The sequence below is a fragment of the Rattus norvegicus genome, chromosome 13 (assembly GCF_021556685.1).
Source record: "Rattus norvegicus strain SHRSP/BbbUtx chromosome 13, alternate assembly SHRSP_T2T, whole genome shotgun sequence".
Classification (NCBI taxonomy): domain Eukaryota; kingdom Metazoa; phylum Chordata; class Mammalia; order Rodentia; family Muridae; genus Rattus; species Rattus norvegicus.
This window is the reverse complement of record NC_141546.1, coordinates 34,328,934-34,354,782: the sequence shown is the minus strand read 5'-3', so window position 1 is coordinate 34,354,782 and position 25,849 is coordinate 34,328,934. Positions and strand designations below refer to the sequence as shown.

Sequence of the window (25,849 nt, the reverse complement as noted above, 5' to 3'; positions counted from 1 at the left end):
GGGTCAAGAAGCTCCACGGCTGGAACACTTACTGCACAAACCTGCCAACACCAGTTCGAGCCCTGAAACCCAAGAGACGAAGGATGGACAGAACCAACTCTATGAAATCCCTTCTGACCTTCACATGCCTCACATACATCATGAACAGAAACACACAATAACAAGGATGATGATGACAATGGTGGTGATGATGATGGCAATGCTGATGATGGTGTCGGTGTCAATGATAAATAATTTTAAAGAAACAAGGTGGAGACACCTGAGGTTGACTTCTGGCTTGGATGACTTATTGACCAGGCAATAGAGTTCAAATGAAGCCTGGGCAACTAGTGAGACCCTCTCCAAAAATGAGAAGTAGAAAGAGCATTAGAGTTGTAGCTCATAAGGCACGTGCTTGATCCCCACATGAAACACTGTTCAATCCTCGGTACTGGTGATGGGGAGCAAGGATAAACCTTACTGAAACTCTCTAGGTCTCTTTGCTCCCCTCAGATGGAAACCTGGGGTTAGCTGAGAGCCTTCACACATTCTGTCTCCATTCCTCAGGCCTACACCCTTCTCCACGCCCAACCTACACTCTCACCTGATAGGCTGTGCTAGGGCTCAGTTCTTGGCTCCAGTACATGCCCTTTGGAAGCCCTCACCAGCAGGTCATATCCAGGTCCTGTCTCTGCCATCTGCCTCCCACAAGCATTGCTGCATTAGTCCCTAGGGTGCCCATTGCTGAGTTGGCAAAGTCAATTGACTATTAAGGCTTCTCTCAATAGACTGCAAGCACCAGGAAAAGAGGGGTCTGTGGGTTTTGCTCTATCTTTTTATAGCTGTACCTATCACAGTGCCTGAAGATGTTGCCTTCAGTAGATGGTCAATTAAAATGGGGTGAACTAAGTAACCTCCAGTGATCTGAAGGTCAGGGAGAAGGAGGGTGGAAAAGAAGAAAAGGAGAAACAGAGGAGAGAGAGAAAAAGAGGAAGAAACAGGAGTAAATAACAAAAGAAAAAAAAAACAAACAAGGGTGGGGAGGAAGTCAAGGATAGCTTGTGGAAGCCAGTTCTCTCCCACTGTGGTGATCCTGGGGATTGATGACAGCCACCCTCTGAGCCATCTCAGCTCTGTGTGTGTGTGTGTGTGTGTGTGTGTGTGTGTGTGTGTGTGTGTGTGTCAAAATGATGCAAGAATGCGATATAATGGAAACAAAGAAGAATTGTCAAGAGCATCTGTCTCCTCCTTGAGTGCCAGTCCATTCAGTCATTCCACATACAGCTCATTCATGATTGGCTCTGTGTCCAGTACTGGGGAGAAATACAAGAGAAGCTGGTCCCCATTGGACAGTAGCTGGTGTGTCCTAGCTAATCCCAACCTTTGTGGTTCTCAGTAATCACTTTACATTCTGATGATTCATTCTCCCTCTCTGTGAAGCAAGTTGTGTAGATGGCCCTTACCAATCACTCTGTAGCTAATATTCTGTCACCCAGACTGGAGAACAATCATTAAACAAACATGGTTGATAACTGAGCACTCAGTCTGATCAGGCACCATGATGTTTCTCTATACTATCTTATTGATTTCTCAATTATCCTATGCAATTGTCCATGCTGAGAGAAACTGAGGCAGAAGGCAATAGCTGACCTATCGATGGTCAAGCTGCAAAGTGATGGAGCTGGAATTTATGCATGCACTGACTGTTCCGACCCAGCTTCTTGTATATTAGACCTGATGCTGTGCCCTGTGGTGGTGGTGGAGGTAGGCAGGATTAGATGCTCAGTGAGATGATGGTGGGGGTGGAGGCATAGTCTCATGTTTAAAACAGATCTCTGGACCAATGAGCACCTTATTTTGATCCTTGAGATAAGATATCTTGTAGAGAAAGAAAATCATATACGTGGAAGGGGTGTTAGTATGTGTACATGTATATGTGAATGTCGTGGGGGACTGATATCTGGTGCCTTCTTCAGTTACTCTCCTCTGTATTTTTTGAGACCAAGTCTTTCACTGAGCCTGGTATTTACTAATAGTTAGACTGGCTGGCCAATGAACTCCAGGATCCTCATGTTTCCCCTTCCCCTGGTGCTGGACTTACACACACAAGCTTGTCTTGCTGTGTACACAGTGCTGAGAATCTAAACTCAGACTCTCGTGCTTGTACTGCAAGCATTTTATAGGCTAAGCCATTTCCCAAGGCCCTCAAGTCTTCTCTCCCCAGATGTATAAGCATCCAAGACCTCAAACTCCTGGATTATAAATATGGAAGCAACAGAAATAGCTTCTCCAGATCTGGATCTAGAGTCTCATCTAAGGAGATCGCCATTGCTTCAGGAGACACATCTCTAACCTATTTCTACACGTGCTGCCCTAGCCTGGCACCGTGAACAAGACCTCTCTAGCAAGATAGGAATGCCAAAAAAATTAATTAAAAAAACACATTCAACTTGACCTGGCAACTTTTAAAACCTGAACAGTTTCACATAACTTCTAGATAGTCCCCCTTGCCTAAAATATCCATTAATCTGGCCACAGCTGTCCGCAGTTCCCAGGTCTCTAAAGGAATCGCCTTGCACATTTTTGAGACAGTCTCTTCACATAGTTCATGTCAAACTCATCCATTTCCTGTCTCAGCCACCCATGTGCTGATGCTACAGATGCCACAATGCAGCTAGAACCCACCTGTTTAGATGGATGTGCTTCTGTTTGACCACAGATCCTCTCTCTATATTGCCCCAAACTGACCTCTCTAGGCATTTGAGTCTGCCTGTCTCAGAACTCAGAACCCATCAAGGTCTGATGGGATAGTTAATCTTGTTTGTCCACTTGATAGGATTTAGAATCATCATGTACCCAAGCCTATGGGCATGTCTGTGAGGAAATTTCTAGATGACATTAACTGGGGTGGAGGGGAGACCCATCCAAAATGATGCAGCACCATCCCTTGGGTTGGTCCTGACCTAACAAACAGGAGAAGGCAAGCTGAGTGTCATCATCTCTCTCTGCAACCTAAATGCAGATGCAGTGTGCCCAGATGCTCCAAGCCCCACCCACCCACCCACCCACCATGCCTTCTCCACATGATGAACTGCGCCCTCAAACTGTGAGCCAAAATAAGTCCTTGCTTCCTTAAGTTGCTTTGGTCCGTGTGATGGTTTGGATGAGAGTGTCTTCCATAGGCTTAAGTATCTGAGTACTTGGTCCTAGCTGGTGATGCTATTGGGGGCGCTTAGAAGGTATAGACTTGTTGGAGGATGTATATACTGGGGCCAGGATTTGAGAGTTTAAAGACTTATGCCATCTCCAGTTGCTCTCTCTGCTTCATGCTTATTTTTTGGTTCTTTTTTTTTTTTTCGGAGCTGGGGACCGAACCCAGGGCCTTGTGCTTGCTAGGCAAGCGCTCTACCACTGAACTAAATCCCCAACCCCCAACATAGACTCTTATTTCGCCATGCAGACTATAATCCCAAATCGGCCCTGTCTTCTATAATTGCCTTGATCACAGTATTTTATCACAATAATAGAAAGGTAACTAATATAGCCAGGTATTTTGTCACAACACTAAGAAAAGGAATCTATGCGGGGTATTTAATATAAAAATATACCACTGAAGCTAACACCGTTGTCTCCTTGGAGATGATAAAACTCAGGAACAGAGGAGAAGGTCAACCTGCCCCAGGACATAGAACAAGAAAGGAGCAGAGTCAGAGCCCAGACGACTAAGCATCATGGGATGCTTACCAAATGCCCCAATTGCTTAAAGATCCACATGTACAGGCTTCACCCATGGGGTAGGTCCGTGTGCATGGCACCTGGCTGTCACCCGGCCATTACCCACAATCTAGAATTCTCAGATGGTGGCTGGATGCTTGCCGGCTGCAGAGCTGAGCAGAGCAGAGTTATCCAAAACTGTTGCTGGCCTTGACCTTGAGACAACAGCAAGGGTGAAAAGAACTGCTCCTCGACGGTCCTATTCACAAGTCCCACACACTGGACTGGAGCCAGCAGGCCTTCTGACAGACGACAAGCAGGGTGAGAATGTGAGACACAGACAAGGTTTCAGTCTCTCTGATAGGATCTCCTAAGCTTTTTTTCAGGTACACCTCGATTTCAGAATCTTTATTTGGCTTCCCATAAGACAAGTTGTCTCTTGTATGGAAAACTGCATGACTTGTATCTGTTTATCTAACGCAATCTCTGGAAGGTATGTTTATAACTTTATGGGAATGTCCTACAAGGCTGTTAAACACCATCTGCTCTTGTCGGAATGCTTTCAGAGATGAGGGGTTTCTATGTCTTGTGGTGGGGATTTTTTGTTTGTTGTTTATTTTGTTTTGGTTCGTTTCTAACAAACATCTAAGGAGATAACCTTTTCAATATACTAAATTTGTTTGTTTATTTCTTTATTTATTTGCATTCATTTTTCTGTGAAAGCCCAATTCTCACCTTGGCTTTGGAGTGGTCCTGGGGGAAGAGGACAAGAAAAAGGTGGAGACTGCTGTCGCCATGGCTGGTAAGTTTTCAGTGTGCAAAGCTGACAGGAGTGGGGGAACCACACCCGAATCCCCTAGCACCACAGGACTTTGTCTCTGAGCCTCGGTGTACTGCCTAGGAAATGGAATCTTCAGTAGACACCTGGGTACCCCAAGAAGAGGTTTGCTTTGACTGCTCTCCCCGAAAGTGGCACCTCTCAAGGAGCTTTAGGGATGGTTTGACCTATGACAGACTTAAGTGTGCTAGACAGAAAAATGGCTCTCCCCTGGAGACATCTATTCTACCATCCCTTTGGGTACTCCAGTCTTCTTGTCCTGTTAGCAGGCATTTTAATAAGTGAAATTTCCTTAGCAACTTCATGTTTTCAAAAAAGTACTGAGTGGAAAATACAACAGGTAGCAGGCACCCCTTCAGAGAGACCCTGATGGCCTCTGATTTTGATCAGTATGGAGCATTTGTAACAGTTTATAAGCCAACTCTGATACATATTACTTACAAAAATCCGGTTTATATCAAGATTTATCCTTTGTGTTTTGCAGTATACAAACTTTTTAAAGATAATGTGTATGACTGGGTAGTGGTGGTAGTGCCTGCCTTTACTCCCAGAATTCCAGAGGCAGAGACAGGTGGATCTCTGGGAGTTTGAAACCAGCCTGGTCTAAAGAGTGAGTTCCAATACAGCCAAGGTTAGACAGAGAAACATTAGTATTTACATGCATACACGAATATCCACCACATGCATATCTATCGGATTACAAATGGTTGTGAGCCACCATGTGGGTGATGGGAATCAAACTCAGGTCCTCTGTGAGAGTGACACACACTCTTAACCACTGAGCCATCTCCAGCCCCGGCAACATACAAACTTTTTAACCTTTTAATTACCCTTTTACTTAGTTATTCTGAAGGAAGGATGAGTATGTATGAGGTAGTCAGGGGACAGAACTCAGTCAGTCAGGCTTGGCACCAAGCAGTTTATCCAGATGAGCCTTGATCACAGGATAGGAGTGTAAGGATGACCTTGAACCTTTGATCTTCTTACCTCCACCTTCCTGTGCTGGGATTGCAGGAGAGCGGCACCACGCCTGGTTTCTCCCATGCTGGAGATGGAAGGATCCCTGGGCTTTGTGTATGTGTAGCAAGCCTTCTACCCAATAAACTCCATCCCCCAGCGCCTTATTTAGTTTTCATGCCAATTCCCCTGTTGGTTCCCAGCTCACTGGAGATAGAGCTGGAGTTCTCATCTCTCTCATAACCTCTTCCTGTGCCTGGCAGAAAAAGGCAACTTAAGTCAAAAAGGTCCTTACTGCTTGGGAGCAACGCCCTGGCTGTGTGGCAGCGGCAAGCACCTGCCATCTCAGTCCCTTTTGAAGATGGGTGACTGGGGAATGGTGCCAACTCCGCACACAGCCTCATTTTCCTCTTGACTTAGTTTGAGCGCCTTTCCTCCCATTTCTGCTTCCAGAGCCGGAGGCTGAATCTAGAAGCCTGACATTTGCTTTCCTCAAGTATCATTTTCTAATTTGCAATAAAAATGCAGAAGGGCTCACTCTCACCTTGACTTAGACCCCTAATGTGGGTGGCACCACATCAGCACGGTCTTGTGGAAACATGGGGTTGGCCATAACTCTTCCCAGTTACCTTCTCATCAGGGCAAATCAAGTCACAGAATCTGATCTGTGCCCTCTCTAAACCCCTCCTGCACAAAACACACCTGAGCTATTATTGGCTACTGGAAACTCATGGCAGTTAAAGGCTGATCAGCACAAGAACATCATCAATTCTTTTGAGTCTGAAAACACTATGTCTAGCTTGGCAATCACTAAGTACAGGAAAGATAACAGGTTCTGCGGAGGTGGCTCAGTCGATAAATATTTGTCACACAAGCATGAGGACCTGAGTTTAATCCCTAGTACCCATTTAAAAAGACAGGTGTAATATAAGCTTGCAATCCCAGCACTGGGGGGTCAGAAACAGATACCACTATGTACACCCCTGAAAGTTGGGGGACAATTTGTGGAAGTCAGTTTTCTTCTACCCTATGGATCCTGGAGTCAAACTTGGGTTATTAGGTTTGGTGGCAAGCACCTTTCTCTGCTGAGCTATCTCAGGGGCCCCTTATCAAAGATTCTTCATTTTTGAGAACTGAAAGTTAGGTCTGAATATCCACCCATGCAATAGACCACTGCTTTGAACCATGGTTGTCTGTTTCTGCCTTTCAGTAGGGACAGTGGATGGATATACCCATTAAGCATTTGTATGGATAAGAAGAAAATGTGCAGAATCTTTCTTGAAACACCCTAAATCACTGAGACATAAGTGTAGGCATGGCTTCTGTCTTCAAAATTAAATCCAACAGGGAAGTGTATTAAGCTGGATCCTTTAAAATCTTTGGAAATTAGGGTCCAGAGATGTCTCAAAGGTTAAGAGAGCCTGCTGCTCCCACAAAGGATGGAGTTTGGTTTCCATCTCCCAATTCAACTCACAAGCACCTGCAACTCTAGCTCCAGACACCCACATGGGCTCACACTCACATGCACATGCCTGCCTACATAATACATACATACATACATACATACATACATACATACATACATACAAACATACAAACATAGATGTAATCCAATATACAAAGAAAATATTTTAAAAGAAACAATGGTAATTAATTAATTAGAAAGCACAGACTTGGGATTCAGAGGAAACATAGTAAACTGTTTGTGCTAAAACAGTGAGAGTTATTGGGGCTATAGGAAAACAGGACACAAATCATTATTGAACACTTACTGTTAGTGTGTTTTTCTTCTTCTGTGACTGTTCTCAGTGTGGATGGGAGATTGTGCAGGAGCAAAACTGACACAGTGTGTACAGCTGGGAGCAAAATGACTCATGTAACCAGAACTACTCTGATCTATCCCAATTTAAAACCAACACAGGAAACAGGACATAGTACACAGGCTTGTCATCCTAGTACTCAGGAGGCTGAGGCAGGAGGACATCCACAAGTTTAAGTCCAGTCTTGGCTACTCTGCTTAGTCCTCTTTCAAGGTGAATAAACAAGCACACAGACCAAAAATGATGTAGGAATGCAGAAAGGAGTCAGGAAGGATTTTCAAATAGGATCTTGAAGAGCAGTCAGAAATCCAGGTATATCACTAGCCCGGTTACTGAAGAAAGGAAGAAAGAAAGAAAGAAAGAAAGAAAGAAAGAAAGAAAGAAAGAAAGAAAGAAAGAAAGAAAGAGAGAGAGGGGGGGAAGGAGGGAAGGAGGGAGGGAGGGAGGAAGGAAGGAAAGTGGAGAGGTGGCTCAGTGGTTAAAAAGCACTGGCTGGGGCTGGAGAGATGGCTCAGCGGTTAAGAGCACTGACTGCTCTTCCAGAGGTCCTGAGTTCAAATCCCAGCAACCACATGGTGGCTCACAATGATCTGTAATGGGATCTGGTGCTCTCTTCTGGTGCATCTCAAAACAGCTACACTGTACTCATATAAATAAAAATTAATAAAAAAATTAAAAAAAAAAAGCACTGGTTGCTCATCCAGAGGATCCAGGTTCAAACCCCACCACACACATGGCAGCTCACAATTGCCTATAACTCCAGTTCTACGGCATCTGACACCCTCTTCTGGCCTCTGGTGGCACTACACATGCATGGTACACAGCCATATATGCAGCCAAAACACCCATACACACAAAACAGTAAAATAAAGTTAAATTAAAGAGCCAAAACAGTGAGACAGCTACCTGTGCACTGTCCCCACACAGGAAATAGTCAACAAGAAGAATACAGGTTGGATGTTAGGATTAATCACTTGACCAAAAGGGCTGCTAAATGCTAAAGTGTTTGACCCACAGATGATAGTCTCCTCCACTGACACTCTTAAAGAGAGAAAGTGAACAAGAAGATGCTTCTATCTGGAACAGTTTAAGTGGTGACTACTTCAAACACAAGGAATGCAGTGGGCGAGCTTTGTAGCCTCATCTACATATCATTAGGAGCCCATCCGTGGGCAGGGACTAACTGTTCAGTAATCAGTCCCTACCACGAATTGGCAATTCCGTCGTGCCTCTATGCGTGCTTCTTCGTGGGACTGCGTTTGAGGGTCCGAGAGGGTCTTACAGTCTCATCATCACCAAAATGAGCCTCTTCAGAAACCAAACTTCTTATTAACCCAAACTTAACATGCATTATGATGTTCTGCAGATGTCTAAAAAGGTTGTCCTCCATCAAAAGCAACGAGCAATGAAGGAACAAGCTGTCTGTCTTGGACTCTATATCTGGGCAGTCTGAGATGGAGAATACACACCACACTCAGGGGTAGGAAATTCGGGTCCCAGCCTTATCTGACCCCAGTCTTCTATGTGGCACCAGACAGACCTTACAGCTTCTCTGACACAATATCCTGCCTTTAGAAACGGGCTGCACAAAATGACTGAAGGATCAACTAAGAGAGACAGAGAAGATGGCTCCATTGGCAAAGTGCTTGTCAGGCAAAATCAAGCAGTTGGGTTCAATCCTCAGGGCCAGTGTGAAATAGATGGTGTAGCAGCTTAGGATTGAAATCCTGGTACTGAAGAGGATCCCTGGGGCTTTCTGATCAAGGGGTGTAGTTTCATTGCAGTGAAAAATCCTATCTCAAAAAAAAAATAACTAGGTAACACTGGAGGAATGATACCAGAGAATGTCCTCAGACTCTGCACACATGTACCCATACATGCACACACACACACACACACACACACACACACACACACACACACACACACTGGTCATTCAGCTCTGGCTATGAAAGAAAATGGCTAGAATTCTTAGTTTCACAGGGCAATTAGCTTTCTTTGTGCTTCCCAATTACCAAGGAACCAGGATTAAGCAGAAAGGAGTCGCCCTCTTCCAGCCTTACACACATCTTAGATGGGAGTCTGCTTGGACCTCACTCTGCTTAGAGCCAGCTTGGTCACTACACAGAGAGACTGAGCTCTGCATGGACATGGACAGGCTAATAAAAGTGTCGATGAACTAATTTCACAGCCAGTAAAAACGAGTGTGTGTGTGAGTGTGAGTGTGCGAGTGTGTGTATATGTGTGTGTGAGTGTATGTGTGTGTATGTATGTGTGTGAGTGTGTGAGTGTATGTGTGTGTTTGTGTGTGCATGTATGTGTGTGAGTGTGTGAGTGTATGTATATGTATGTGTGTGAGTATGTATATGAGTGTGAGTGTATGTATGTGTATGTGTGTGAGTGTGTGTATGTGTGTGGGTGCATGTGTGTATGTGTGTGAGTGCATGTGTGTATATGTGAGTGTATCTGTGTATGTGTGTGAGCATGTGTATGAGTGTGGGGGGTGTATGAGTGTGAATATATGTGTATATGTGTGTGTATGAGTGTGAGGGGTGTATGAGTGTGAATATATGTGTGTGTGTGTGTGTCTTTTCTTTATTTAGGTTATTATGCTGACTGTATAGAAACACCTTCTTTAGGCTTTCTTGAGTTTTGGTTCTGTAATCCATGAACATACTGTTCTCCCCACCACCTTCTCTAAGAACACTATGGAGCCTCTTGCTTCCTCCAGACTTACTAGCACAAAGTCCTGGGAACACAATTGTATTTCCCATGGGTTGACTCAAAATGACTTGGGAGGCCATCAGGGAAGCAGGCACAAAGCTAGTGAGCACTATCAGGCAAGAGCTCACAGGGGAGGAGAATCCCTGAATCCTTGGCATTCTGTTGTCAGACTGATGTTGATAAAGCAGGCTGATATGGTACCCAAAAATAGAGAATTGAGAAACAGGAAAACATGATTCAGACCCAGAGCAGCCAGGAACCAAGTAAAAAGCTTCTGGAAGCTTCCTCTGGGATTCAGAATATGAAGCTACAAGTAAAAGAGATTAGACTGCATTGTCCAGGGCAGACAGCACTTCCTGTGCCCAGTTAACTGACAGTGGCTATTCAAGCACAGCTTTGAAAGAAATTGTGAAGCTAAATTCAGTTTTCTAGTGAAGAGTTCTGTAATCCATTAGTGATGTCTGCTCTGGGTGCAAACGACAATCACAGAATACGTGTCATGGATTTGGCATCCTTACATTTCAGTTGAATGATTCTGTCAAATCCTTATTAAACAATCATAATTCAGGCACTAATAATCAAATACCTTACTTTTTCTGTTACACCCAGCCTGATGTTTGAACCTGCTGTTTTTATTCCCCCTTTATCTCTTTCCTTTCCCCTTTCCCCTATCCATCCTTCCATCCTTCTTTCTTTTTTTTTTTTTTTTTGGTTCTTTTTTTCGGAGCTGGGGACCGAACCCAGGGCCTTGCGCTTCCTAGGTAAGCGCTCTACCACTGAGCTAAATCCCCAGCCCCCATCCTTCTTTCTTTCCTCTCTCTTTCTTCCCTTCTTTTGTATTTTTATGTTTGTCTATATATGTGTACGTGTACGTGTGTGTGCATAGTTGCAAGAATCAGTCCTTTTCTTCCACCATGTGAGTTCCAGGGATCAAATTCTGGTCAACGGGCTCAGGCCTTGGCCCCTTTACCCTCAGAGCTATCTTTTCAGTGCCTATATCTTGTTGCTCTATTTGTTTTCATTGTTATTGTTGTTTCTCTTACCTAAACTCATTTGAAGTTTCTCCTAGTTTTAGTTTACACTATTGCCAAATTGCTTGCTCTGTGACATCTTTGGGAGAACTTTTCTGTTGCCCCCTGTCTTTAGTATTTAACTCATTTAAGCATAACCTCACCCTAGCATTTATGTGGTATGAGATAGCATTCCCCAAATACATGTTAGTAATTAAAATATTTTTGCATGAAATCCCAAGCCACAAGGCTGAGTCATGTGACTGAAAGTAGCCAAGGTGTTCTCAACAGACATGAGCTCTCTAGTCAGGGCTCTCAGGCTAACCCTATCTTAGTTTTCAGTTGACACTGACAAAGTCAACTTAAGTGGGAAAGGGTTTATGCTGGCATACAGCCCCAGAGAGCTGGTCCATCATTGCAGGGAAGGCATGGCAGTGGGAACAGGAAGGTGACTGGTGGAATCTGTGCATAGAAGAAGGAGGTAGAACTAAGTCGCAATACAGCCTCAAGATCCGCCCCAAATGACTGACTTCCTGTAGTAAGATTCTACTTCCTACGGGTCTCACAACCTTTCCAAGCAGCAGGATGAGCTGTGAACTAAGTGTTCAAAGGTTTGAACCTATGGGGAACAAGTCCCACTCCCCCCCCTAACTTCTGGGAGATGTGAAAGGGTTCCCTGATGCTGGATGTCAGCTCTCAACTCTGGAAGATGGGGTTCAGATCAAGGTTTTAGGGAGCTGTCCTACTTAGCTTCAACTTGACACAGAATAACCTGTAAAGGGAGTCTCGGTTATAGGATTTCCCAGAATCAGATTGCCCTGTGATCCTGTCTAAAAGGGATTGTGCTAACAGTTAGTTGATGGTAGGAGGCACATCCTAAGGCATGTGGTCCGAACTGAGTAAGAAAGTTAACTGAGCCTGTGTCTGGGAGTGAGCCCACAAGCAGAGTCCCTCTATGGTTTCTTCTTCAAGTTCCTTCTCAAATTCCTGCCACAACTTGCCTTGGTGGCAGACTGTGGCCTGATAGAGTAACCCACATAATCCCTCTGCTTCCCTAAGCTGATTTCAGTCAGAGTGTTTTATCACAGCAACTGAGAGGAAACTAGAGTGGGAGCCAATGCCCAACACCTAGCCCTGCTAAAGCTAGGCTATTCTTAATAAAATGAAAATCTGGGGCCAAAGGACAGCAGGCGTGAGCCTTGGGCCAGTGTAACAGAGGCATGTTCTCATATCACAACCATCTGAAGGGTCTTGTATCCCTTTCCCATTCCCAGGGCACTGCTTATCTCTGTATTAGTTACTTTCTTACTGCTACAACAGAAAGGCCTAACAAAAACAGACTGAGGTTCACCATTTGACGATGCAATGCATCGTGGTAGGCATGACAGCAAGAGCATGATGGGAAGATACTATGGTAGGGCAGGATAGCTCTTCAAGCAATCTGGCATGAGATAAACAAGCCCATGCCAACTTGAGTAAAATAACCTGTTACTGCTGGGTGTCCCTGTACTCCCTCTAGTTGAAGATGCCCGGGAAGGCCAGAAGTGGGGAATCAAGAGTTTATTTAGTAAAACAAGAGTTTGCTAAGACCTATGAATCTTTACAGGACCTCACAGCAGAAAGAGCAAGCAGGCTGTGGCCGCCAAGCCCAGCATTCCTATTTTTATAGACGAGCTGACTGCTCAGACAGGTTGAGCAACTTTTCCATAGTCTCACAGTAGAGTCAAAATCTAGCACAATGAGGACAGTCAGACTCTTGCAAGTAGTCAACTAGAATCAACCCCTCACCCCTGCATAAGTCAAATTAATATAGTTGTGGCCTCGTGACCTCTGGGGTCTCCTGGGCTTCCATCCCTGAAGAAATCAGACCCCAGGAACACATTTTCCAACTATTTTGGCAAGCTTAGTTGTTCATGGCTCTGGCTTCATTTCCTATTTTTTTTTGTAAGCTTAATCACATCTTCGTAATGAAGCTCCCCCTCCTTGAGGTTGTGCAGAAGTCACTGAGGAATGGAGCGAAAGAAGCAGCTATTTTTTCTTTCTATTTATTTCTTTTTATTTAAAGTGTGTGTGTGTGTGTGTGTGTGTGAGAGAGAGAGAGAGAGAGAGAGAGAGAGAGAGAGAGAGAGAGAGAGAGATTGAGAGAGATCCTGTTTAGAGGCCATCACCCCACCTCCGTTATATCTCAAAGGCATCTCCAAGTTATTTCCAAGCGGAATTTCTTTTCTCCTTCAGTGCCCCTCCCCAGGACAAGGCCAAAGGCTGGGCAAATCTCCATATTCATTCCATATGTGAACTTCTAAGTAGCCCCTCTGAGTGACTGATTCTATGCCAAATGTTGACTGGGAATCAGGAGAGGAGGCGCTAGGAAAGGTTGGAGATGGTAGAGGGACAGGAGATTTACATACAGGGGAGAATTGGGATGCACATGCTCCTACCTTGACACGCTGCAGTAACATAGGTCCAAAACAATCAGACCCAACTACCATAGACACAGCATAAACCTCTTGTCTTGATAAGTAGATTGTCAGGGGTCCTTTTCTATGTTAACAGAAAGCTGCTAGCCTGCTAAAATGAATGTTGGTACTATTCCTATTATGTGTGCTAGTCATATGCACATGTAGACATATGTGCCCACGTGCAGAGGTCAGAGGACACCTGAAAATATCGTCCTCAGTCCCTGCCCACCTTCATTTGGCACATGAATACTCACGTTGACCTGCAATTCAACTGGCTATGTTGGCTGGCCAGTGAGCACCAGAGATCTCTGTTTCTACTTGCTCTGTAACGGGATTACAAGCATGTACCACTGTGACATTTTATTTTGATTCCCCACCACGGGTCCTAGAGGACAGACTCAAGTCATTGTTCTTCATGCAAGCCCTTTACTGACTGAGCATCTTCCCAGCCATATTTCTGTTTCTATTCGCAAGGAAAACCCAGAGAGGTTGGGTAACTTACCCCTGATCTCACAGTAGAGTCAGAATTGAAGTCCCAATCACTTGCTCCAAAGTCCATCCCTCCCCAGGCTGTCTCAAGGATTCCTGAAGACTCAGGGCTTCAATCGGCAAGAGTCGTTTAGAGAAAAGTTCTCAATGGCAGAGAAAAGAAAAAAAAAAAAGTCATGCCAAAAGATGAAATTTCAGTGTTGAAGGTTGAAAACCAGGATGGCCACCTCAACCAGTGTGAACTCCCGGAAGGAGACTACAGTTGAAGCTCCCGGGAAAAGCCATGTGTCCAGGAGAAACTCAACTTCACCCACTGTGTTTGTTTCCTGGGGTTGACAGGACAGATGTGTGCTTCACACAGTTCCAGGCGTTGGCAGTTGGAGTCAGCATTTTATCAGGACTGCAAGCCCTCTGAAGGTTGTAGGGGAGAGGCTCCCTTACCCCTCCGGTTCCTGCTGTCTACTTGTCTCATGGCTGCATCATCCTGCTGTCAAACACCATCTTTTCATGCTCCTCTCTGGGTCAGCCACTTGGAGCCTACGCTAATCTACAATCCCTCAACACTTCAAAAACCCAAACAAGGACTCATTTGTGAGTGGTAGTGGGTCTTATGTTGTACCTTTTGGGAAGATGAAAGCCAACCTTTTTTTTATTCCATTTCAAAAAGTGTACTGAGAGGATGGAGAGGTGGTTCAGCCTTTAATGAGTACTTTCTGCTCTTTCAGGGGTCCCGAGTTAGTTCCCAAGCACACACGTGGGTGGCTCGCAACCATTTTGCCTCCAGCTCCCAAGGATCTGATGGTTTCTTATGGCCTCTGCAGGCACCATCACTCACATGTACATATCCAAACATGAACACAAATGCATACACATAATCAAAAATAAAACAAAAGTTCTTAAAGTTAACTGAGAGCCTGGGCTGTGGCTCAGTGATAGGGTGCTTGCCTGGCATGTGCAAAAGCCCTGGGATCCAGCATCAACATCACGTAAAACAGGCATGGTGGTGTGTTTAGCACTTGGAAATTAGAAGTGGGAGGATCAGAAGTTCAAAGCCATCATCAGATATATAACAAGTTCGATGCAACCTTGGACTATATAAAACTGTCTAAAACCAAAAGGTAAACTGGAGGCCGGAGACTTGGCTCAGCACTTACAGAGAACTTGCTGCTCTTGCAGAGGTCCCGAGTTCAATAGCTACTACCCATGTAGGTCATCTCACAGTGTCCTGTAACCCAGCCTTATAGATCTTTAAACCTTACTCTGTCCTCTGAGAGTGAGTGTGCATGGGCACATGCACGCACACACACACACACACACACACACACACACACACACAGAGGCAGGCACGCACACACTCACACACATATACACATAAAAAATTCCTTCCTTTTAAAAATGAACTGTATTTGATTATCTCAATGGCTTACAAAGCACTAGACTCACAAAGTAATTTTGAAAGGGATCAGGGGCCTCCTGGTGGAGGGCATGACGTAAGGCAGTTTCTCTGTCCTTCCCTCCCTTGAGAGTTGTGACCTTTGGTGTCTATGTGTTTGTTGTTCCTTCTTCCATTTGTGCAATGTGTTTATATATACATGCATCATTCATACATGTGAGCAGTGTGTGTGTGTGTGTGTGTGTGTGTGTGTGTGTGTGTGTGTGTCTGTGTTGGCAACTTGACAAGTGTTCTTAACAATGAGCCATCTCTCTTGCCTCTATTTTTTTTGTAGTCTCAGATAGCCCAGGCTGGCCTTGAACTCGAACTTACTATGTAGCTCAGGATGACTTTAAACTCCTGATCCTCCTGTCTCTACGTTCCAAGTGTTGAAATCATAGGTATGCACCACCATATTGGGGATGTATGGGAGACAGTATATGTGTGAGCATGCATGTGGAGGCTAGAAGTCAACACCAGAGGCCTTTCTCAAGCTTTCTTCTTCTAAGTTTTTGAAACAGGGTCTCCTGTCTCTGCCTCCCAAGAGCAGGGTGATAGATATGCTCAGTTTTTTACATAGGTGCTGAGATGCAAATTCAGCCTGAATATGCTCAGCAAGCACTTTACCATCCTGGCTACTCCCCAGCCCCTAGATGCACACTTTTGAGATGGTATAGCAGAACAGAAAGAAATGAGGGTAAGACCCAGGTGGCCTGAGTTCAAATCCCATTTCTGCCACCACTACTCTGTGCAGGTGGATACACCACTGTTCTGGCCTTGACTTCTCTGTGTGCAGTGTGGGGAAATCCTGGTGCTTCTTCCGTCAGGGGGTTGGACGGATGAGGACATACTCATCCTCTCAGCCTGATGCGTGGAGCACGCTGCTTCCTGAATACGAATGCAATATGACCAGCTACCGCAGGCTCTCCCCACCGTGGCTTCCCCGCAATGATGAACTGTACCCCCAAACTTTGAGCCCAGATAAAGCCTTTCTTCCTGGAGTTGCTTTCGTCACAGCAAAGAGAAGCCTAACACAGGAAGTGAGTAGGTCACGAGGTAGAACTCTCAAGAATGGGATCAGTAAACCCACCGCTGTGCTGCACCTGTAACCCCAGCATCGGAGATGCTACAGCAAGCAGACTTAGTCTGAGGTCAACCAGGGAGACATAGTCACACTGTTTCGAAAGAAAAGAAGAAAATGGGACTAGTGCCCTTTAAAAGAGTGTCCTCAGAGATCTGCCTCATCTTTTCCTTCATTCGAGGTCACAGTAAAAGGAGTCACCTGTGACCCTCACATGGGTCCGCACATGCCTTGATACTTAGCATCTCAGCCTGCACAACTGGGAAAAACTAAGGGTGCAGCTGTTATCTGTGCTTTGAGACAAAGTCTTGCGCAGTCCAGACTGGACCGGAGCTTGTTATGTAGCCAGGGATGACCTTGAACTCCTGATTCTTCTGCTCCTACTTCCCAATCACTAGGATTACAGGTGTGGGTTCCCACACCAGATCTGAAGAGTTCAAAGGTTAGGACCCGGGACTTTGTGCTTGCTGGGCAAACACCCTACCAGCTGAGCTCTCTCCTTAATCCAAGGGTGTATGGCTCGTAAGCCACAGAGTAAATGATGGTTCTCACAGCAATTCACGTGGACTAAGGAAGAGTGTGATTGCTTCTCATGGAGTTCCTCCCATCCAAACCATGCATGCACTCACTCTCTCATCAGCACCATGCTGTCTTGCTTACCATATCTCCACAGTAAATCTTGAAATAAGCCTCTAGGAGTTCTCCGTCTTTGTCGTTGGTCTTCAAAACTGACTTGGCTAGTGGCAGTCCTTTGCTAGTCTGTGCTTTTATTCATTTATTTTCGAGCCAGGGTCTCCCTATGTAGCACTGGCTAGCCTGGAAATCACAGGAATCTGCATGCCTCTCTCTCTCTCTCTCTCTCTCTCTCTCTCTCTCTCTCTCTCTCTCTCTCTCTCTCTCTCTCTCTCGGCGCTGGGATTAAAGTCATATCACCACCTTACCCAGCCACTGTTCCAGATACATTTCACAATCAGCATGGTTGGTTTGCAAGCACACACACACACACACACACACACACACACACACACACACACACATGCGATTTTGCTTGCAATATTTTGAACAATTTCAAGTCTTTTCCCTTCATCCAGACTAACAAAAGACAGGGTCCCTCAGCTCCTCGCTTTTAGGCTGCCCTAGCATCTTCCTAGTCTGGGATCCCTAATCAAAAGTGGGTTTAGCCTCTACCAATTTCCTCAGTCACTGAATCTGATGGACTGTGGCTAAAAGCTATCTTCCAGTTTATTTTTGGCAGTGTGGCCCTCAATCCCCAGGCCATGTTCTCTGCCTGACTCTCCATTCTTCCCCTCACCTGGCATCTCCACATCCCCTGCACCCCTTTTGCCACCTCAGCGTAAAGCCGAAGACCCTTTAAATTTTCATGCATACGTTTGCATGCAAGTCACTCCGCTTCCATTTCCCTTCTCCCTGCAACTGACCCCTGTCCTCACAGCTCAGCTCCCTGCCCCAATACCCAAAGCCACAGACACTCCCCAGTCCCTGAAAGGGATGCCTATGTCCTTCCATTTCCCAGTCTCCAAGTTGCTGGCTTCTGCAGATGGGGGAAATATAAGGTGTGAGGCCCCAGAAAGTTCATAAACTTTTATGCAGATTGGTCTTAGTCTGGTTTAAATTAGGCGGCAAAATAGAATTTCCAGATGTTCTATTTGGAATTAACTTGGCTACAGAGAAAAGGCTACTAGGAGGAGGAGGTGGTAACGGGTTATTTTTACATTCTGGGGGGTGGTCACCCAAGGCATATGGACTTGATTAAAGAGAAGAACCTGCTGTTGGCACATTAAGAACACTGCTCTTGGTTGGGGATTTAGCTCAGTGGTAGAGCGCTTGCCTAGCAAGCACAAGGCCCTGGGTTCGGTCCCCAGCTCAAAAAAAAAAAAAAAAAAAAAAAAAAAAAAAAAAAAAAAAAAAAAAAGAACACTGCTCTTCTTTATTCTGGCTAAGGATGCTCAAAGGCTCATAAGACACTGGAAAGATAAATACCCAGGGTATCTTGCTTTGTTCCTGAGGTCAGCAAAGATTTCGATCAGATCTAAGGGACTCTGAGGATCATGCCAGAGCTTCCCACACATGAACATGTGTGTAAATTTTCATGGGATCTTGCTGAAGGACATAGCCTGCCCCGTGCTAAGGTCATGCTGATGCCCCACAAGATACACGTTGCACAGAAGGAGGGCACTGACTAGGTGGGTCATCACCTATGTACTCACTGCATAAGGATAAGGTCCTGAGTTTGACCTCCAGAACCCACATAAAAATGGGAGGGAGGATCACAAGGGTCATGACCTTGTAATCACAGCCCTGAGGATGCAGAGTCAAAAGGATTCTGATGCTTGCTCAACAACAAGTCTAGCAGACTCAGTGAGCTCCAGGTATAATAATGTGGTTCTGTGCATTGTGGTGCACACTTTTAATCCTAGCACTTAAGAGGCAGAGGATCTGCAAGTTCAAGGCCAGCCTGGTTAAAAAAGTTAGAGGCCAGCCAGGGCTCCTTAGAGAAATCCTGTTTGAAAATATAACTCAATGATTTGGAGGGAGATATTTTTGTCTCTAATGCATTTTTTTCCTTACTAGTCATTTGCTTATATATATTATGGTTTTTGATTTTGTGGTTTTTATGGGTTTTCTGTACATGTGTCTCTGATGTCTGTGTGCTTCTCATGCTCTTTTTGGGGTTCCCCCACCCCGTTTTGTTCTATTCTGTTTTGTTTGTTTGTTTTCTAAAGAGAAAGAAGTCATGGAATGAGATGGCTGGGGAGCTGGGAGGATCTGGGGGGAAATGAGGAGAATAAATTGTAGGAAAAAATGTATTGTATGAAAAATCCATTTTCAATTTAAAAAGAAAAAATAATGAATAGATTATTAAGAAATACATCTGGCTTTGGCTTCTTCATACATGCACACATGTGCATAAACACATATGAAGATGTATACACATGTAAATAAATGAGGTCAAACAAGATGTCTCAGAGCCATGCCACCAAGTCTGACAGCCTGAATTCATCTCAGGGACCCACGTAATGAAATGAGAGAACCTTCAAGTAACCCCTGACCTCCATACACTACACATGGCATAAACATACGCACTCACACACAAATATATGCAAGTGAAAATATATGATAGATAGGTAGATAGATGATAGATATAGATGATAGATAGATAGATAGATAGATAGATAGATAGATAGATAGATAGATAGATAGATAGATAGATAGATAACAGATAGTACAGAAGGATGGATGGATGGATGGATGGATGGATGGATGGATGGATGGATGGATGGATGGATAGGTGGATGGATGCAGAGAGAGAGAGAGAGAACCGTAAAGTTGAGGCTGTTTTGAATTCCTGACTTACCTTCCATTTCAAAGATAAGATTCTGACCTGGAAGTGTAAGTCAAATGAACTCTTTCCTCACCTAAGCTGGTCTTTGTCAGTATATTTTATGACAGAACTGAAACTAGAGCATCATGTCACATCCCTTCCTCCTTCTGTGCTCTTTCCTAGCCAGCAGTTCCTCCTTCCACTCTTCTTTCTGACGACCTATTCATTCTCCAAGGCTCACCCACCCTTAGCACCTCACTTCCAGACAACACTGTTCTCACTTCTCCCTTGCAACAAATTATTCTCTCAAATCTTCCAGAAACCTCACTCATTCTTCATTTTCAGTTTCCCCTGGGGCCTGGCACCTATTTTCTTGGAATCTGGTTCATTTGTCCCGGTTTAAGGAGAAAAGATGAGACAGAGTTCATCCCAGCGGCCACCCCGTGCCAGGCACTGCTCCCAGCAGACAGCGGCAGCTTATTAATGTTTGCTGAGTTTGAATCACCGTGTGCTCAGAATGTGTACTCACCAGCTGCCCAGATGCACCCCACACAGCTCAAGCATGGAGTGTTGCCAGCTCGGGCAGAGAGACTGTCTAGGCAGCAGATCCCTGAGCCACAGTGTGGCACACTCTGGAAGGGAGCCCTTAGATGCTAGATAGTAAAAGGAGCTTGCATGTTACTAGTGATGGGTTAGTAAATGTTTAACGACTGGCTCTCCAGGAAACAGCAAGCCCTGGTTTATAGCATTGGATCATTTCTACAGCATAAATGGAACTGTGTTCCCTGATTCCAAGAGGCCAAGTGACATCACCGAGTGTTTTGTTTGAAATGATGCTGGCAGGCTCTCTGAGTGGATGAGAGGCATCCCCCACAGACAGTGAGTAGGCGTGTCCAACCTATGCCCCACTGACCACTCACATGTGACAGACGAAAGCTATGATATAAATGTGGCCAGACACAAAATCATAAACTTACTTACAACACTATGAGATCTGGATGTAGTATGTGTGTTCAAGTATATGCAGGTACACAGGTATGTGAGGGTACCCATTCATGTGTGTAGAGGTCAAACAACAATCCTGAGTGTCCTTCCTCAGTTTCTGTCTTAGTTTGTGAGACTATTGCTGCAGGGAAACACTATGACCAAAGCGACTTGGGGAGGAAAAGGTTTTGCCTCCACTTCCAAAGGGATGTTCATCATCTAAGGAAGTCAAAACAATAACTCAAAAACAGAAGGAACCTGGAGACAGGAGCTGATACAGACCCCATGGAGGGATGTTGTTTACTGGCTTGCTCCCCAGGACTAGCTCAGTCTGCTTTCTTACAGAACCCTGGACCAACAGCCCAGAGGTACCCCACCCCACAGTGGGCTGGGCCCTTTCCCATTGATCACTAATGAAGAAAATGCCTGCAGCCTGATCTTATAGGGACATCTACTTAGGTTCCCTCTACTCAAATGGCTTTAGCTTGCATTGAGTTGACCATAAAACTATCCAGCACTGGTGTTATCCACCTTGTCTTTTGAGTGTGTCCTAGGGCTTCCCAGCGAGCCCTGGGCATCTGCCTATCTCTGCTTCCCCAGTGCTAGGGTTACAATGACACATTACCACACCTTGATATGTGGGTTCCTGGGATACAAACTCGGGTCCTCATGTTTGCAAGGCCAGCACTTCTGACTAAGCCATCCTCTCTCCAGCTTGTGGTTGTCTGCTTCTTTGGTTTTTAGGGTTTTTTTTGTTTTGTTTTGTTTTGTTTTGGGGTTTTTGGTTTTTTAATTTGATCACATCATTTCCCCAGCATAAACTTTATAATTACAACTTCACAATGTCAAAAGGTTGGATATGTCTGAAAGGCATGCAACTCCTGCTATCTCTATATAGATATTTATGATCATAATACCAACTACTAGGGTTGTCATAACATGCATCTTTCTCATACCTCTGTGTGCAGGGTGTTATTCTAAGTTACCATCGCCAATGTGTGAATTCTTCCAGTAGCATGTGTCTACCCTGACACTTTCTCCTCTTGTTCTATTCAACCCTACCATATGCCTGCCCGAGTAACCTGCTAAACACACAGTCAGACCCTGTCACTCACTAGATTCAGTGGGCTAGTGGGGCTCAGGGCAGGGCTTAGGAGGATAGCTTTATCTCTAAAGTGTGTGCTGTGTAAGCATGAGGGCACGACCATATAAATTCAGAGCTCGAACCCAGGTCAATAAAAAATAATCACAATAAAGCCAGGGATGGTACTGTCCACTTGCAATCCCAGCCCTGGGAATGAGGAGACAGGTGGGTCCCCAAGGATAACTATTCACCCAGCCTAGGCAAGGCAGCAAGTCCTAAGCCAAGCAGAAGACCATGTGTCAAGAAACAAGATGAACTACACCAGAGGAATGATGTCCAAGGTTGACCTAGGGCTTCTGCACACATGTTTCTCTCTCTCACTCCACCTTCCCCTCCCCTACTCCCACCTCTCATTGCTTTTCTGACCGCTCATATGAGGCCACTTGCAATCTAGTCCCTGTCCTACTGGCTCCTGGCTCAATCGCACTGACCAGTTTACTTTGTTTGCTTGATGTGGGGCTTGCTCTTGTTTTTGGCTGGGTTAAGATTCTCTCTGATGCCAGAGGCCTGCATCCCATATCCTCTCACTCTTCCTCTTGCTTTACCTCTGTCATCAAGCCTCACCTCAGAACTTTCTTCCTTAAAGTGCAATCATCACAATGACCCTCTTTCTGCCAACATGTTAGTTACATTTTTGTAGCAACAAAATACATAAGCAGAGAGCAACTTAAGGAATGGTTTATTTTGGCTCAGAGTTTGAGGGGACAATAAAAGATACAGCAGCAAAGCTCTGGACTTGATCTCCAGCATTGCATAAACTGGATGTGGAGGCACACGCCTACAATTCTAACACTCTGGAGACAGAGGATGTAAAGAAGATAAAAGTGTTCCAGATCACACTTGGTTACATAGTGAGTCAGAGGCCAGCGTGGGCTATATAGGCCTATCATCGAAAATGGAAGAAAGGAAGGAAGGAAGGAAGGAAGGAAAGAAGGAGGGAGGGAAGGAAGGGAAGGAGGGAGGGAGGGAAGGAGGGAGGGAGAGAAGGAGGGAAGGAAGGGAAGGAGGGAGGGAGGGGAGGAGGGAGGGAGGGAAGGAGGGAGGGAGGGGAAGGGAGGAAGGAAGGAAGGAAGGAAGGAAGGGAGGAAGGAGGGAGGGAAGGAAGGAAAGGAGGGAGGGAGGGAGGGAGGGGGAAGGGAGGGAGGAAGGATGGGAGGAAAAGGAAGAAGGAAGGAGAGGAGGAAAGGAGGGGAAGGAAGGGAGGAGAAAGAAAAGGAAGGAAGGAAAAGGGAGGGAGGAAGAAGAAAGTAGGAAAGGAAGAATGGAAAGAACAAGCAAACAAACAAAGGAAGTATTACAGTTCAATTTTTTAAGTAACTGATTTTTAAGGCGAATTACACATTTTTCTTTTACAAAAATGCATGTTCTATATCTAAGGGTTGTCTATGGCGAAACTGGCTATTATAATACTAGAGTTGGCATATTTTTAGGTTTTAAAAATATCTTTCCCTTCCAGGTAGAAGCAATATTCTAACAGTGGGTGACAAACGGTTTTGCTGGAGCATCATGTGCTGTGAAGATACGGTATGCACAGATGTGTGGAAATGTCTCCACGACTGTACCATTCTGTCTGCTGAACGACTACATGTTATACCTTTAGGAGCCGCTCTGACGCTCGCATGCTTTCCAAACTTGGAAACAATTTTGAACCTATTTAAACATTTTCCAGAAAAAGAGCTTCAGTGGCTCTCAGACCCACTTGCTAAAGTATGTCTTTTGATTATTTTATACAAATTGACATTAAGGAAGGTGGAAACCGACTAGCTGACTAGACGAATTTCAGTAAAAACCTGAGCGTAATTGCCACAGTTTTTTTTTTTTATGAGCATCTTGATTTAGTAAGCACAGCCAACGGGGCATTTCTTCCATTTGGGTCGAAGAGTTTGCAAAGATTCTTTTCTTGGCTCCACATTTGTTAAGGCAAAGTATTTTTAAACCTGAATTTAGAACCAGAACTTTGAATTAAATGTTTAAAAAGTTAAACTAACATTAAAATGTATTCCGGTACATTACTCTAAAACTAATAATGTGTGCGTGCACACACACATGCACTGTGTCTGCTTATGTGTGTGCACACTCGTGTAAGTTTTGAGTATATTCGTGTCACAGCATAAAGGCGAACCTCAGAGTGCCAGGTTAGCCCATCCAAGTTTGGGACGCAGTGTCTGTTATTTCTTGCTTCATACACCAGGCTAGATGCCCCACTGCCCTCAGGGATTGTCCCATCCACCTCTCATCTCTCCTCAAGAATGCTGGGACTTCAGATGCTGTCTGCTTCCGGCTTTTACATGGATTCTACATCTCCCAGACCGTAAAACTAATACAATTATTGAGTGAAATAAAATGTTTTCTCTTTACAAATAAATTATTTTGTTTAATTTACCTTTATTACACATCTTTAGTTTCTTCAATACGCAACCTCCTTTATAGTTCACTGATTAAGTTTGTCTGTTGGGTTCAAGTTTTATGCTATTTTTTACTTACGTGTGTGTGTGTGTGTGTGTGTGTGTGCGTGTGTGTGTGTGCGTGCATGTGTGTGTCTGTGTGTCTGTGTGTCTGTGTGTCTGTGTGTCTGTGTGCATATGCATGAAGATGCCCATGACAGCCAGAAGAGGCCTGGTGCTACAGAGACAAGCAGTTGTGAGTCACCCAGTGTGGGCATGAGGGACAGAGTTCCAGTCCCCTGAAAGACCAAAAAACATTCTCAACCACTAAGCCACCCCCTTAGCCATAGATTAGGGATTTTGAGATGGGAACACACTCTACATCTCCAGCTTTCCTGGAATTCACGGTCTGTCCTCAGACTGCCTCTGCCTCCTGAGTGTGAACCACCAGGCCTCTCTAGTCTTTCTGGAGTGTGTGTGTGTGTGTGTGTGTGTGTGTGTGTGTGTGTGTGTGTGTTTTATTGGCACTGTTGGAACTACTTTTCTGTGCCTTCATCTTGTCCTCTTTTCTGGGTTTTGTGCAAATATATTTCAGAAATACTATGTCTTTAATTTTTAGGCCTCTCAAATAAGCCAAATACTACTATTTGACCCCCTACATTTTTGCCTCCTTTGTGTATAAAAACTGCAACTATACTATACTGTGACAGGAAAACTATGCAATAGCTTTATGTCTGAAGGGGGGAACAATGTATGATGCTTAACTTGAAACTATTTATTTATTTTATTTATAGAAGACATGATTCAGTCAGTAAAGCCCTTGCCTAACAATCATAAGGACCTGAGTTCCAGCCTCAGAGCTCCAGGCAAGGTAGCAAGTGTGGGACTTCAACATGGAGGAGGCAGGGATAAGAGGCTCCCTGGTGCTCAGTAGCCATCCAGGCTACTTGGTGAGCTCCAGGCCAATGAGAGAGACTGTCTCAAGGGAGGTAGACCGTGTGCCCGGGGATGACACCTGCCGCTGTCTTCTGGCCTCTATACACTCATATACACAACTGTATGTATACACTTCCACACTCATGTATACATACATACACATGGTGATTCTACCCATGGAAACACACACACATATACACTCACACTTTACACCTACACACACACACACACACACACACCACACTGTGTGTACACCCTCCCACACTCATGTATACATACATACACCTGGTGATTCTACCCATGGAAACATACGCACACGCACACACACATACACACACACACATACACACACACACACACACACACACACACACACACAAACACACATCTCAGGGAGAACAGAAGCATCACGTGTTGTTGTTAAGACAGTATCTCGGGGCTGGAGAGATGGCTCAGTGGTTAAGAGCACTGACTGCTCTTCCAGAGGTCCTGAGCTCAATTCCCAACAACCACATGGTGGCTCACAACCATCTGTAATGGGGTCCAATGCCCTCT

At 44.9% G+C, this 25,849-nt stretch overlaps 1 long non-coding RNA gene across 3 annotated transcripts in view; it reads right to left on the bottom strand.

Moving 5' to 3' along the window:
* The window catches only part of LOC134481552 (uncharacterized), a 34,338-nt gene extending 13,836 nt beyond the window's left edge, over positions 1–20,502 (bottom strand). For 2 of the 3 annotated variants that reach the window (XR_015636335.1, XR_015636334.1), the window contains exons 1-2: positions 20,376–20,502; positions 14,004–14,133 (exon numbers count right to left, since the gene is read on the bottom strand). This is a non-coding gene — a long non-coding RNA (uncharacterized LOC134481552). Of the gene's footprint in view, positions 1–14,003; positions 14,134–19,879; positions 20,243–20,375 lie in introns of those variants that run through there. The other variant, XR_015636336.1, reaches the window with a different exon arrangement.
* Positions 20,503–25,849: the final 5,347 nt, after the last annotated feature.